The sequence below is a fragment of the Heloderma suspectum genome, chromosome 10 (assembly GCF_057233095.1).
Source record: "Heloderma suspectum isolate Gila_16-S chromosome 10, 16-S_ref, whole genome shotgun sequence".
NCBI lineage: Eukaryota > Metazoa > Chordata > Lepidosauria > Squamata > Helodermatidae > Heloderma > Heloderma suspectum.
In genome coordinates this window covers 14,139,198-14,154,214 of record NC_139467.1, presented here as the reverse complement: position 1 = coordinate 14,154,214, position 15,017 = coordinate 14,139,198, and the positions used below count along the sequence as shown (strand labels likewise).

The window sequence follows — 15,017 nt, the reverse complement described above, 5'->3', positions numbered from 1 at the left end:
TCTCCAGCACCACAGTTCGAAAGCATCAATTCTTCGGCACTCAGCCTTCCTTATAGTCCAGCTCTCACAGCCATACATTACTACCGGGAAAACCATAGCTTTGATTAGATGGACCTTTGTCGGCAAGGTGATGTCTCTGCTTCTTACTATGCTGTCTAGGTTTGCCATAGCTTTCCTCCCCAGGAGCAAGCGTCTTTTAATTTCATGGCTACAGTCACCGTCTGCGGTGATCTTGGAGCCCAAGAAAATAAAATCTGTCACAGCTTCCATTTCTTCCCCTTCTATATGCCAGGAAGTGATGGGGCCAGATGCCATGATCTTCGTTTTTTTAATGTTGAGTTTCAAACCAGCTTTTGCACTCTCCTCTTTCACCCTCAACAAGAGGCTCTTGAGATCCTCTTTGCTTTCTGCCATTAGGGTGGTATCATCTGCATATCGGAGGTTGTTGATAATTCTCCTGGCAATCTTAATTCCGACCTCTGATTCATCCAACCCGGCGTTTCTCATGATGTACTCTGCATATAAGTTAAATAAGCAGGGTGACAATATGCAGCCTTGTTGTACTCCTTTCCCAATTTTGAACCACTTGGTTGTTCCATGTCTGGTTCTTACTGTTGCTTCTTGACCCTCGTACAGGTTTCTTAGGAGACAGGTAAGGTGGTCTGGTACTCCCATCACTTTAAGAATTTGCCACAGTTTGTTGTGATCCACACAATCAAAGGCTTTAGCGTAGTCAATGAAGCAGAAATAGACATTTTTCTGGAATTCTCTTGCTTTCTCCATGATCCAGCGAACGTTGGCGATTTGATCTCTAGTTCCTCTGCCTCTTCGAAACCCAGCTTGTACTTCTGGTAGTTCTCGGTTCGCATACTGCTGAAGTCTAGCTTGTAAGATTTTGAGCATCACCTTGCTGGCATGTGAAATGAGTGCAATTGTGCGGTAGTTTGAATGCTCTTTGGCATTGCCCTTCTTTGGAATTGGAATGTAAACTGACCTTTTCCAGTATGCAGACTCTCCAGCCTTCTGCCTGTCAGTTTTGCTTTCTCTCACATTCAGGTTTTGTTAAAATCTCAAGTTCTTTCCATTCTACCTCTGGAGAAATGGTATGAAACCTAAGTGTTGCTGAAGCACCCTCACCACACGAAACCATTTGAGGGGGGGGGGTCATTTCAGGAATCACGTTGTGACCACAGTTGCCACTAGGGATGTATGAGGAATTCGTTTCAGCTTGGTTTTGATCAGGATTTAACCACTTTGCACCTTCCGGACCAAACACAGGTGCAGGCACAATCTGTGGTCCAAGTTCAGACATTTACAAGCTGGCAGTCTGATTTGAGGACAAAAAAAAAAATGTGTTTGACAGTTGAAAAATGCACATGAAAAAAGGTGTGCTTTTGAAAAATGTGCAAAAATATATATACTTTAATCAGTGGGAGAAGAAAGTGTCTATTTCAGCGATGTGCACAACTGATTGTAATTTCCACCAAATTACTAGGGAGGGAAAACCACAAGCTCGCACTGGGAGCCCGCAGACTGGCTGGTGTCTCCCCCTACACGCCCGCCATGGTTGGACAAGTGGCAAGCAGCTTGCTAGGAGGACATGGGGCAGTTTGCATATCACCAGTAATATCAAAACGGAGAACCATCAGTCAAGGGGGGAGGATTATGACACCAAAATTAATTTACAAGCTTACTCCTAAGTTCTCAAAGGACACAAAATGTCTAGGTACTTTATGAGTAGAAATTTCCCAGGAAGGAATTGAAGTAGCATGGGTTGAGCTCATAATTTTGGTTTTGTGTGCTTAGTTTGTGCATTCCCTAGCAGGCGGTTCCGGGCTGCAGCACAAAAGTCCTGGGAAGGAGCCACCGGTCAATGGCAGAGCAGCACATACTTTGCGTGCAAAAATATTCCAACTTTGGTACCCAGTTTCTGGCAACTACTGGCAATTCTCTCAATCACAGCTTAAAAGCGGTGCTCAAACACTGACTCTCTTCACACTATCTGGAGGTAATCAGTCATAAAATGAATATATGTGCTGAGGGCAAAGCCTGGGACCTGTATGTGATCTAAGACCTACAGGCAAGGGGGTGAGAAGGACTGACTGAAGCAGGATACCTGAATCTCAGGCATGGGGGACATCTCAGACATGGGGGCAAAACTACAGAAAGACTATCATAACCAGGAGCCCAGCAAGGGCTGGAAGGAAGAGTCCAAACAAGCCTGGAATGATCCTGGGGGCCCTAGAGGCTTTGCTGGAGGCTGGCATGCAACTGATTGATGTAAGGATCTTAATCCCGGAAAAAGAACTAGAGTGTTCCTTCACTTCGTTGCAGGCAACATCATTGGAACAGCCCTTCATGACCGTCTTCACAGCTATTTGTCCTGCAGAGAGAAATGTAGGATATGGTAGTCAGCTTTAGGAGAACTATGATGCCCTGGGCCTACCAATTCTCTGTCTTCTGGTTCTCTGTGGGAGAACCAGTGACTGAACAGCTGCCCAAGAAACAGACTCAACCAGGAGGACAATTTGAATTGAGGACACACAAGAGACTTCATGGCTTCCAGATCTTGCAAATGAGGGAAGGGGTCACAGTACGTATAGAGCAGGGATGTCAAAACTCAGGCCTGTGGCCCCAATCTGGACAATCTGGGATCCCAGTCTGGCCCTACAGGGTTCCCCAGATGGCTACGTCCCATTGCCCTGGCCCACCCCTTTCCCCTGACCTCTGTTCAGTTGGTGGTTTCCCAGCTCTTTTTTTGCAGATCCCACAACATCACCACCAATCCCAAAGGCTAAAATGCCTCTCCTAAGGCTGAGTTCTCAGTCAACGGTCAGAGGTTCCCTGGTATTTTTGCTCTGTCCCCCTTTGCCTTTGGTGTGACCACACTTGGAATACCATGTGCAGTTCTGGTCACCACACCTAAAAAAAAGAGCTGGAAAAAAAAGGCAGAAAGGAGCAACTGAATTGTGGGATTGTTTAGCATGGAAAAAAGGTGAGCGAGGGGAGACATGATAGAGGTGTACAAAATCATGCATGATGTGAAGAATGTGGATAGGGAGACATTTTTTTTTTCCCTCTCTCAAAATACTAGACCACAATGGGGTCATCCCATGAGGATAATGGCTGGAAGATTCACGCCAGAGAAAAGGAAGGACTTTGTCACATAGCACGTAGTTAAACTATGGAACTTGCTTCCACAAGGTGCAGTGATGGCCACCAATTTGGATGGCTTTAAAAGGGGGTTAGATAAATACCCGGAGGAAACGGCTATCAATGGCTACTAGTCCTGATGGCCATGTGCTACCTCCAGTACCAGAGGCAGTGAGCTGGGGAACATGGGTAGGGGAGGGTGCTGTTGCACACATGTCCTACTTGTGGGTTCCTGGTCAACAGCTGCTTGGCCACTGTGAGAACAAATTGCTGGGCTAGATGGACCCTTGGTCTGATCCAGCAGGGCTCTTCTTATGTTCTTAGGCCCAGACCACCACTGGCACTCAAGTGCTGATCTAAAATGGAATTTGGCCTTCAGGCTAAAAGAAATTCAACACCCCTGAGATTGAGCATGTTGACAGAAAGGGCTGGTGTAGGGGATAGCTCTGAGGTGGTTAGGGCACTAATAATTTCCACTTCCATTTTTTGCATTGTATAGTCAGGCTCTGAGTTCAAACTTACTAGCCTGATCCAGTGGGGTGGAGGGAAGGAGGGAGGAGATGAGGCAGCACCTCTCAAGTCATGGGCAGAGCCTGGATATCACACAGTTCATGAACAAAGCCAGAAAGGCCTTCAGGGAAGGTGCCAGTTGAAAGAGAAAAAATGTTCCCCAGATTTCAGACATCCCATGGTGTTTCAAACCCTATTACACTATACATATCATACAGTATATCTCCCCGAGAGCAGCTATACTGGCTGGAATGGTAAAACAATGGCCAGTATAGAAGTGTATATAGATTTGCTTTGGCATATGCTTATGTGTTACTTACCTGTGTGTGCAGTCCCAGATATATGAAGGCAATTATTTTGGTCCCCAATACATTGGACTTCCTCCTCCTGCTCACACTTAAGTTGATTGATCGAATAACAGCCTGGACATACCTTCCCATTTGGTTTTGTGTTTATGGCTGAAACTGCATGAATTTGGGATGGAAGAAGAAAGAGATGACTAGGAAGAGAGAGAGAAAACCACATATACCCGTTGCTTGCTCCATCAGCCCGCCTTCGAAGTCCATAGTTGTGGCTATTGTGCCCAGAGAAGGAAATAAAAAGATGGACACAAGAGCTTGGGTGAACTAGGGCCTCTTTAGTTAATAATCATGAAACCCACCCAGGATCTGCATGTCTAAGTAAAAGAATGAACCTTTAAATAGGCTCTGAAGGCTACTAGCCAGCTTTCAGGTGAGCCAACCCTGCCTTGTGTGTATGAGAGAGATCCAGACACCCTTCCCATTCCCCTCAGTTACACCTTAAAGGTGTATTAGGGGGATCTCCCTCATTCACCCAACCCAGTGATCATCTAGAATAATCAGGATGGTTGCTTGTGTACTGGGTTTGTTACTCTTATGTAATGGATGGTTAAGTGCACCAATATGCACTCAACAAAATAAAGTGGAAAGTGGTGTGGGTGGGTTGCGGGAACAGAGTTGTAAGCTAGGGCCTTTTTAAAAAAAAATGATGTTGGTATGATAGAATGGGGAAAAAAAAAGGGAGCACAGCAGTGACGTACTGGCGGGAGTCATCCTCCTGCATTCCTCTCCCATGCAGCAAAACATCTGAGACAATATTGTTCCTGTCTGGCCCGTAGTGATAACACTGGGGCCTTCCCTGCAGGAATGAGATGGGGTGCACATCTTCACAATGGCCTTCATTCGTATTCCTGTAAACATAAAAAAGATAGACAAGTCATACTGGGAGAGGAGATAGTTCTGGTCATACTTCTCAACTTCTTGTGCAAGTATCATATTACCATATCAGATAATTGGTCCATCAAACCCATTAAGTCCATTTAGTGGCAGTAGCTATCTAGGGTCTCAGATAGGGGTCTGTCCCAGATTACCTGAGTGCTATCCTTTCCAATGGAGTATTTTGCCTACCCTTGAGCTATTACCCCATTCATATGAAGGTGCTGTCTTTTACCAAGTCACTGCATTGGTCTACCTAGCCACATATTGTCCAATCTGACTGCCTGTGCCTCCTTAGAGTTTCAGGCAGAGATTGTTTTCCAGCCTTGTACCTGAGACTATTTACCTGGATTTTGAACCTGGGACTTTGAGCATGGCAAGCCTCACGAGACAAGTTATCTTATGCCATCTCCACCTGGGCTTTAATTGAACCACAAGCACATAAGACCATAAGAAGTTCCATGCTGGATCAAACAAAGGCCTATCTAGTCCATCATTCTGTTCACACAGTGGTCAACAAGATGCCTGTGGGAAGCCCAGAATCAGGACATCAATGCAATAGCACCCTCCCACTCATGTCCCCCAGCAACTGGTATGCAGAGGCCATTGCCATTGATCACCTCATCCTCCATGACTTTAATCCCCTTTTAAAGCCATTCACATTGCTGGTCATCACTAACTACATCTTGGGGTAGCAAATTCCACAGTTTAACTATGTGCCGTGTGAAGGAGTATATCCTTTTGTCTGTCCTGCATCTTTCATCATTCCAGTTCATGGGATGACGCAAGGTGCTAGTATTTTGAGGGAGGGAGAAAAACTTCTCCTTATCCACTTTCTCCACACCATGCTCCATGCATAACGCCTGGTCTGCACCTGGGAAGGCTACAGACAGAGAGATGACTGAACGCTGGAAGACAGAACACTCACACACACCATGCAGCAACTCCAGGTAATACACAGACTTTATTACACCCATCTAGTCAATTCTAAGTGTGTGCAGAATGACTGTAGTTTCTCAGTGCTGAGAGCAAAGTGCTGCCTCCTGCCTGTGGGTTGGATTCAGATTGAGTCATACTTAGAGTAGATCTATTGAAATCAATGGGATGGCAGTTACTCATGACCTTATTAAGTCCCACTGATATTAAAGGGACTACTCTAAGTAGAATAAATCTAGATCCAACTTAGTGTATGCATTTAAAGGGATTTTCTTTAATACATAACATTCCTTTATAGCTGTTTCTTTAAAGGCTAAGTCCCAAACTATCTATGTGTACAAAACTGCATATATCAGGGGAAAGTGCACACAAAATGTGTACATTAGGGGAAATGAGATTTTAAAATACAGTATTTTAGGAAAATTGCTTGGGGAAAGAATATGTTTCTAGGGCAAAATTGCTAGAAGGTGCATGTATTAAGAGAAATGCACAACAAAATGTGTACAAATTCTCATGCATTTTTTTTTTAATTCAAAATTCAAGATGAACTGAAGTTAACACTGGAAAACTGAGAAACCAAAACTGACAGATTCATCCATCCCTTGTGTGATAACTGGGTTTACAAGGCAGAGAACGATGTCGGCTGGAGTGTCAGTGAGACAGGTAATGGTTGGGAGTTGGTTGATTACTGATAACAGAGGGGAAATTAGCATTTCCTGTAAAAGTATGTAGGAGGAAAAAGCTGATCAAATCAAATCTCAGCTTTAAAGGGCACTTGAGTTCTTGTTTGCATAGTCCAGAATATTTGCTGAGGTAGTTGTTTGTGAAGGGAGGAGGCGTTCTTAACCTTTGTCCATCTGGTGCCAGAAGAGTAGCCCTCGGAAAGAAAGCCATCTCTCGAGATGTGGGGGGAGATGGGGGAAGGTAGAGGGGAGTGGTAGCACAGAGGAAGAAAGAAACAGAGAGAGCAGATGGTGGGGAGAAGAGAGAAAGTTCCACTTTCCCTTGGCTCCCTCCTTCCTCATGCACACACACAAGAAGAGAGGCTTTAGTCTCATGCCTTTAATTCGTTATCAAGCAGGTTCATTACAGATGCAAATCCTCAAAGACTCTCAGGCTACAAAGGAATACAGCTGCTTCATACACTAGGAATGGTTACAGCAGGGGATGCAAATGGGAGCTCCCACATTGCCAGGACTTTGAAACAGGAACTTGCTGACTAGAATAACTTAGGGAAGGATGCCCCTCCCTTCCAGTGACACTCTCCTACGTCGATCCTCATGCATCACCAACCAGCTCGACCATCTAAGCTCTACTTCTATTTTTTCCCACTTTGCTCTGTGCCACAGTCTCAGGTCACACACGGCACTCTCCTCCTCCCCCCTCCGTCCTCCTCCTCCTCCTCCTCCTGGGTTCTCACAGAGGAGTGGGGAGGGGGTGGCTTCAGGCCCAGCCATCTGTGTGTTAGCCTCCTGAGATGCATGCCTATCCATATCTGAACTCGCTTGGGAAGATGTCTCCCCCAGTTCTGGCTGTTCCCATTCTGAGTCTGAACTGCTAACTATTTCCATATGCTCAGAATCAATCCTGACAGAAAGAGAGCTAACTATATGTAGTGAGGTGACAACCAACAAAAAGTGTGGAGGGATATGGGAGCCTCAAGAAAGAAAAGGAAAAAAAAGAATACATGACTGGCTGGGGGTTTCTCATTTGCCTTGTCTGAATCAATTGGCCCAGGGGCATGCTACACTGAGAGAGCTCCTGCAGTCCATACTGCCCAACTTTGCTTTTTTTTTCTTTAATTCCTTCATTTTCTTGTGTGAGTGTGCGTGTTTCCCTTTCATTCCCATATTTTCTTTCCTTCCTATCTTTTCTCTCATCCCTTCAATCTTCCTCCCCTCCCCCTCTGTGAATGGTAGCATAACACAGGCCAGGACTCTGCCACTCACTATTCCTCCTTTCTCCCATGTGCAGGCACAGTGAGACAAGAGAAGAGCAATGGAGATGGAAGAGAATAGCTGCTGCTGCGAGATGAGGGAAGAGGAAGAGAAATGGAAGAGAATAGCCACTGCTGCAGCGAGACAAGAGAAAAGCAAAGGAAATGGAAGAGAATAGCTGCTGCTGTAGAGAGACAAGAGAAGAGCAAGGGAAATGGAAGAGAATAGCTGCTGCTGCAGCCAACTTAGCTGGGGTGAGCCTTGAACTTTAATCCAGCATCGAAGTAACTCTCAATTTTATTGAAGTCCAATCATCATCCATTTCTGTTCTCTCCTCTCACCACAGCTGCAACTTTCAACTGAAGCCAGCCACACCGGCTGCTCCACACAAGGTCTGAAGGCAGCCAGCTTCCTCTAATGTGGATGTTGGCCTGATATCAGAGATGATTAACAACCAAGTAGACTCTGTGGCTAGGTAGCATGTGGAAGCATCAGTGGGTAGGTGGGTGAATGGTGGTGGCACTGGCTTTGTCTCCTCTCTTGGGCAGGCAGCAACAAGAGCACATCTCAGTTTGGCTGGGAGGAAAGTGCTGCCTGGCCATGTACCATCGCTGTTGTAAAGCCAAGCAGGTAGTGGTGGGAGGGGGTGCTGCCACGATGGTGGGAGGTGTAAGCCAATCTGACCAGAAAGGGGACATTAAACATGGCAGCACCACTGTTGAGGCAACCTGAGTGGATGTGGTGGGCAGAGAGCAAAGGGCAGCTCCGGGGAGAGGGGTGACAAAACAGTGAAATATAAATTTAAAAGTAGTGGAACCAAAAGACACCCTTGTTTTATTCCTCTGTTAGTGTGGATGGTTCACTTAATGAACCAGAGTTCCTGACTCTCAATCTGGCAATGGTGTTGGAATAGAGTTCCTTAATCAAAAGCCAGAGATGTTCATCAAAATTACTGTTGGCCATTTTATGCCACAACTGCTCTCTGTCAGTTGAGTCAAAGGCTGCAGCTAACTCAACAAAGGCAATGTGAAGATGTTTAGTAGGTCCTGCAAAGCCTTGTTGGGCTAAAAAAAAAAAAAGAGTCTAGCAATGATCAGTAGTACTTTGGCCTTTCCTGAAACCAGCCTGTTCAGAATAGATAATATGGTTATAAGACTCCCAGTCCTCCAGTATATTTAATAAAATTTTACAATATAGCTTAGAGTCGATGTTCAAAAGACTTATTGCTTGATAACTGTTAGGATCCCGCTTATCACCCTTCTTGTATATTGGGACAACAATATTCTCTTTTCAACTGACTGGGAATATGCCTGTACTGTTAGTTTGAGTGAACACATTGACTAAGATTGGAGCCCACCAGTTGGGAAAATGTGTGTATATTTCTGGGGGCATCATGTTTTCTCCTGGAGCCTTGCCCAGAGTTCGGGATACTATAAGGTTCTTTATCTCAGTTACAGTAACAGGGGGCCAATGAGGAAAATGAATGGCTTCAAGAGCAGTGGGAGAGTTAGTTCCCACAAGAGTGGGTCCATAAAGCATACTGAAGTGAGTATGCCATTCACTTGCTGATATTCGCCCAGCTGTTAAAGACCTAACTGCCCCCATACCAAAGGAAACAATATCCCAAAACTGGGACTCCTTCGTTTCCATTACAGCCAGCCAGGCCTAGCTGTTGCTATTGCAATTTAACATATTATTTTATTGTTTTAAAAGTGCCTTATAAGATGACCTCAGAGATGTTAAGTAGTCTGGGGAGATAATGGCTTTGTTCCAAAATGCCTGGCAAGAGAGATTCATCCAAATTTTCCTGGCAGCTCTGCAATCTTTGTAGAGCCATCTATGAATGACTAGGCATTAGGATTGAACTGTTCATTGCAGACCAACTTAGGTCTAAGATTTTGAATAATGGTTTGATAAGCATGTAAAGTATGTGAATTAGAGTCCAGGATTCCTCGGCAAGGCGATTTAAAAGTAATGCTTTCCAGTGTCTGAAAGACAGTGGTCACCAGGTTGTTGTTGTTGTTCAGTCTTTAAGTCATGTCCGACTCTTTGTGACCTCATGGGCCATAGCACGCCAGGCCTTCCTGTCCTCCGCTCTCTCCTGGAGTGTGCTCAAGTTCATATTCAACGCATCGGTGATGCTATCTAGCCATCTGATCCTCTGCTGTCCCCTTCTCCTTTGCCTTCAGTCTTTCCCATCATCAGAGTCTTTTCCAGTGACTTTTCTCTTCGCATTAGGTGGCCAAAATATTTGAGCTTCAGCTTCAGTATCTGTCCTTCCAATGAGCAGTCAGGGTTGATTTCCTTTAGGATTGACTGATTGGACCTCCTTGCAGTCCAGGGCACTCGTAAGAGTCTTCTCCAGCACCACAGTTCGAAAGCATCCATTCTTCAGCGCTCAGCCTTCCTTATAGTCCAGATCTCACAGCCATACAATATTACTGGGAAAACCATAGCTTTGACTATACGAACCTTTGTCGGCAAGGCGATGTCTCTGCTTCTTACTGTGCTGTCTAGGTTTGCCATAGCTTTCCTCCCAAGGAGCAAACATCTTTTAATTTCATGGCTACAGTCACTGTCTGCGGTGATCTTGGAGCCTAAGAAAGTAAAATCTGTCTCTGCTTCCATTTCTTCCCCTTCTATACGCCAGGAAGTGATGGGGCCAGATGCCATGATCTTCGTTTTTTTAATGTTGAGTTTCAAACCAGCTTTTGCACTCTCCTCTTTCACCCTCAACAAGAGGCTCTTTAGATCCTTTTCGCTTTCTGCCATTAGGGTGGTATCGTCTGCATATCTGAGGTTGTTGATAATTCTCCCAGCAATCTTAATTCCAACCTGTGATTCATCCAACCTGGCATTTCTCATGATGTACTCTGCATATAAATTAAATAAGCAAGGCGACAATATACAGCCTTGTCGTACTCCTTTCCCAATTTTGAACCAATCTGTTGTTCCCTGTCCAGTCCTTACTGTTGCTTCTTGACCCTCATACAGGTTTCTCAGGAGACAGGTAAGGTGGTCTTGTACTCCCATCTCTTTCAGAATTTGCCACAGTTTGTTGTGATCCACACAATCAAAGGCTTTAGCGTAGTCAATGAAGCAGAAATAAACGTTGTTCTGGAATTCTCTTGCTTTCTCCATGATCCAGCGAATGTTGGCGATTTGATCTCTAGTTCCTCTGCCTCTTCGAAACCCCACTTGTACTTCCGGTAGTTCTTGGTTCACATGCTGCTGAAGCCTAGCTTGTTCCAAATGTGTTGGCATATTGAGTGCAGCACTTTAACAGCATCATCTTTTAGGATTTTAAATAGCTCAGCTGGAATACTGTCATCTCCGCTAGCTTTTTTGTTAGTAATGCTTCCTAAGGCCCACTTGACTTCACTCTCTAGGATGTCCAGCTCAAGTTCAGTGACCATATTATCAAGACTATCAGGGACATTCAGATCTTTCCTGTATAGTTCTTCTGTGTATTCTTGCCACCTCTTCTTAATCTCATCTGCTTCTGTTAGGTCCCTGCCTTCTTTGTCCTTTATCATGCCCATCTTTGCACAAAACGTTCCCTTGAGATCTCCAATTTTCTTGAAAAGATCTCTAGTCTTTCCCATTCTATTGTTTTCCTCAATTTCTTTGCATTGTTCATTTAAGAAGGCCTTCTTGTCTCTCCTTGCTATTCTCTGGAACTCTGCATTCAGTTGGATATATCTTCCCCTTTCTCCCTTGCTTTTCGCTTCCCTTCTTTACTTGTAAAGCCTCATCAGACAGCCACTTTGCTTTCTTGCATTTCTTTTTCTTTGGCATGGATTGAGTTGCTGCTAGGGGTGTCAGAGAATTTCTCGCCGAAACTTCGGGGGGCCGAGTGCCAACGTATTCGGCCCCCGGAAGTAGTTTCAGGGAGAAATTCTCCCCCCGCCCCCTGCTCCCCCCCCCGGGATGGGACCTACCTTTCCCGAATGTCGCTCCCGGTGGCGGGTCTCAGCGGCAGTTCGGCAGGGCTTTGACAGGGGCGGGGGCGGCAGCCGGTCTTTCGACCGGCTGCCGCCGCCGCCATTCCAAGAAAAGTAAAAAACAAACAAACGCCCCCGTGATAGGCTACGTGACGATTAACGTAGCCTATCACAGCTGACTTTGCAGATCTAGCCGTGATAGGCTATGTAAATCGTTACGTAGCCTATCACGGGGCGTGTTTTTTTTTTTTTTTACTTTTCTGTTGAAGTTCGCAGCTGGGGAGATGGGGCGCTTCTCCCCGGCCTGAATTTCGGCCAGGGGCGAGGCGGGAAGTCTCCCCCCCGGCCTGAATTTCAGCCGGGTGAGGCAGGAAGACACCCCCTGCTCGCATGAACTTCAGGGGGAGAAGCGAAGTGCCTCCCCCCCACCGCGAAAAATGCTGCGGGACAAGGTAAGTCCCTTTCAGACATCCCTAGTTGCTGCCTCCTGAACAATGTTACGGACCTCCGTCCATAGTTCCTCAGGCATTCTGTCTGTCAGGTTTAATCCCTTAAATCTATTCCTCACCTCCACTGTATATTCATAAGGGATATAATTTAGGTCATCCCTGAATGGTTTAGTGGTTTTTCCTATGTTCTTCAATTTAAGCCAAAATTTTGCAACAAGAAGCTCATGATCTGTGCTTCTGTATGGAGCTATTACTGACTGTATAGAGCATCTCCATCTTTGGCTGCAAAGGCCATAATCAATCTGATTTCGATATTGACCATCTGGTGATGTCCATGTGTAGAGCCGCCTCTTATGCTGTTGGAAAAGAGTGTTTGCTATGATCAGCGTGTTCTCTTGGCAAAGCTCTATTAGCCTTTGTCCTGCTTCCTTTTGTACACCAAGGCCATGCTTGCCTGTTATCCCAGTGATTTCTTGACTTCCTACTTTAGCATTCCAATCCCCTATGATTAAGAGGACATCTTTTTTTGGTGTTAGTTCTAGAAGGTGTTGTAAATCTTCATAGAACTGATCAATCTCAACTTCTTCAGCCTCAGTGGTTGGGGCATAGACCTGAATTACTGTGATGTCGAGTGGTTTGCCTTGGATTCATACTGAGATCATTCTATCAGTTTTGAGATTGTACCCCAGTACTGCTTTTCCCACCCTTTTGTTGACTATGAGTGCTACTCCATTTCTTCTAAGGGTTTCTTGCCCACAGTAGTAGATATAATGGTCACCCGAATTAAATTCGCCCATGCCTGTCCATTTTAGTTCACTGATTCCCAAGATGTCGATATCCAGTCTTGCCATCTCATGTTTGACCACCTCCAGCTTACCTTGATTCATTGATCTGACATTCCAAGTTCCTAAACAATATTGTTCTTTACAGCATCAGGTTGATTGAACAGCATATTCTCCATTCCCCAAAATGAACTCCATCCAAATTTTAGAAGGAACAAGGGGGTCAGGGATTTAGGAGATCAGTTGTTAGTGACAAGGGGAAGTGATCACTTTCGACCCTATTGTCAACCTCAAAACTGTATATGTCAGGCAATAGGTTGACAGAAACAGCTATATAATCTATTGCGCTGGCACCCCTGTTAGTAATATAGGTATAGGTTCCTATAGTCTTGTCATAACAGGTTCCATGCAGACGTTGTAGGTTATGCAGAAATAAAACATCTAGGAACCTCAAGCCTGGCTTATTTACAGTTTTATCCTGGGAAACTCTATAAGTAAATGTTGGGAACATCCTCCATGGTTGATGCCATCCACTTGTTTAGACAGGCCAACACCTGTTCTAGCATTAAAATCCCCATGTAACAGCAATCTTATATTGGAATACTGAAACTCCAGATGAGTCAAGGTTCCAGATAAGCTGTTCCAAATGCTAGATTTTGATTTCATGCTGTATTTGCCCTAATTTGTTCTAGTTGCTTTGTATATCTGAATGGCCTATGGCCCACTATTAAAATTTACCAATGAATGAATGAAACAGCAATCAGCATCTCAGCATCACCGCTGCCCAGAGGTAAGTCAAGCCAAGCACCTGGGGAGGGCAGGAGGGCAGCAGCTGGGAGGGAGCCCTGACAACTATCTGCCACCCCTCCCAATCTACCACCTGAGGCCTTTGTCTCAGTCTGCTGCCTGAGAGGGCCTGGCAGATGGCATTGTGCACTTACCTCCTATGGTCTCCGACAGAACAATGCCACACCTGTCTGAACCAGGGGGGCAAGTCTCCATAGGTCCATCACAGCTGTGCCCTAGGCCCTCACAAATCTGACACTTTAAAGAGGCCCCTAAAATCATGAAAGAAAAGAGGGATGAACCAGATTAATTTACTTCTGTTTCATTTTGCCTTGGTTTCATTTAACTGAAACATTTATACCCCATGCTTCACCAAGTTCAATTTCAGGGTGGTTACTGAAGATAGATTTTAAGCTACAATAAAGCACGTAATGAAAATAAACAGCAGATAACAATGGGAAGCCATCAGCAAGATTTGAAATATGTAACAGTCTTGGGAGAATAGAAACATCTTCAGTTCACACCTAAAGGAAGCAATGCTAATGCCAGATGAGCTTCCTTGGGGACGGCATCCCACAAACATGCTGCTGCCGCTGCTGGAGCTCTCTTGACGATGGCAAGAGAGGATCTGAGCAGGCTTTGCCAGGCAAAATGCTGGCAGCTCTGTTCTGTACCAACCAGGCTTCCAAACCACCTTCAAAGGCAAGCACACATGTGGCACTATACAGTAAAAGAATTGGGAGGTTACTAGGGTATGAATAACCGTGGCCAGACTATTTCTGTGCAGGAGAGGCTGTTCCAGCTGGCAAACCAGACATAACTGAGAAAAAGCACTCCCTGACCAAAAAGAGGGGTCAAGAAGGATGCCATGATCAAAAGCCACTGGTAGGCCAAGGAGAATTAATAAGGCTGCACTCCCTTGCTTTCTCCTGACAGAGGTCCATCCATCAGGAGCTGTTTCTCTGACATAACTAAGCTGACACTGGATAGAAATGAGACCACATAATCCTCCTCATTTAAGAGAGCCTGCATCTCAACAGTTCAGGTGTAGCCACATGAATCTGTTGCAGCAAAAAGGACAAAGAGTTTTCTAGAGCCTTAAGACCAACACAAATTTATTCTGTTGTAAGGTTTCATGGACGCTGTCCACTTGATGAGGTGCATGAAGTGGTAACTTCAAATTAAGTTAACACTCCATACATCCATCAGAGATAGGGTAGTCCATGAAAGCTTATTTCACAATAAATCCATTAGCCTTTAAGGTGCCACAAGACTCTTCATTGAC

General features: G+C 45.1%; 1 pseudogene across 1 annotated transcript; it reads right to left on the bottom strand.

Moving 5' to 3' along the window:
- Positions 1–4,879: 4,879 nt before the first annotated feature.
- Positions 4,880–13,880, bottom strand: LOC146337753 (uncharacterized; annotated as a pseudogene). Its single transcript, XR_014784945.1, has 2 exons — positions 13,173–13,880; positions 4,880–9,798 (listed from the first exon to the last, which is right to left on the bottom strand). The product of XR_014784945.1 is annotated as an uncharacterized LOC146337753 (transcript).
- Positions 13,881–15,017: the final 1,137 nt, after the last annotated feature.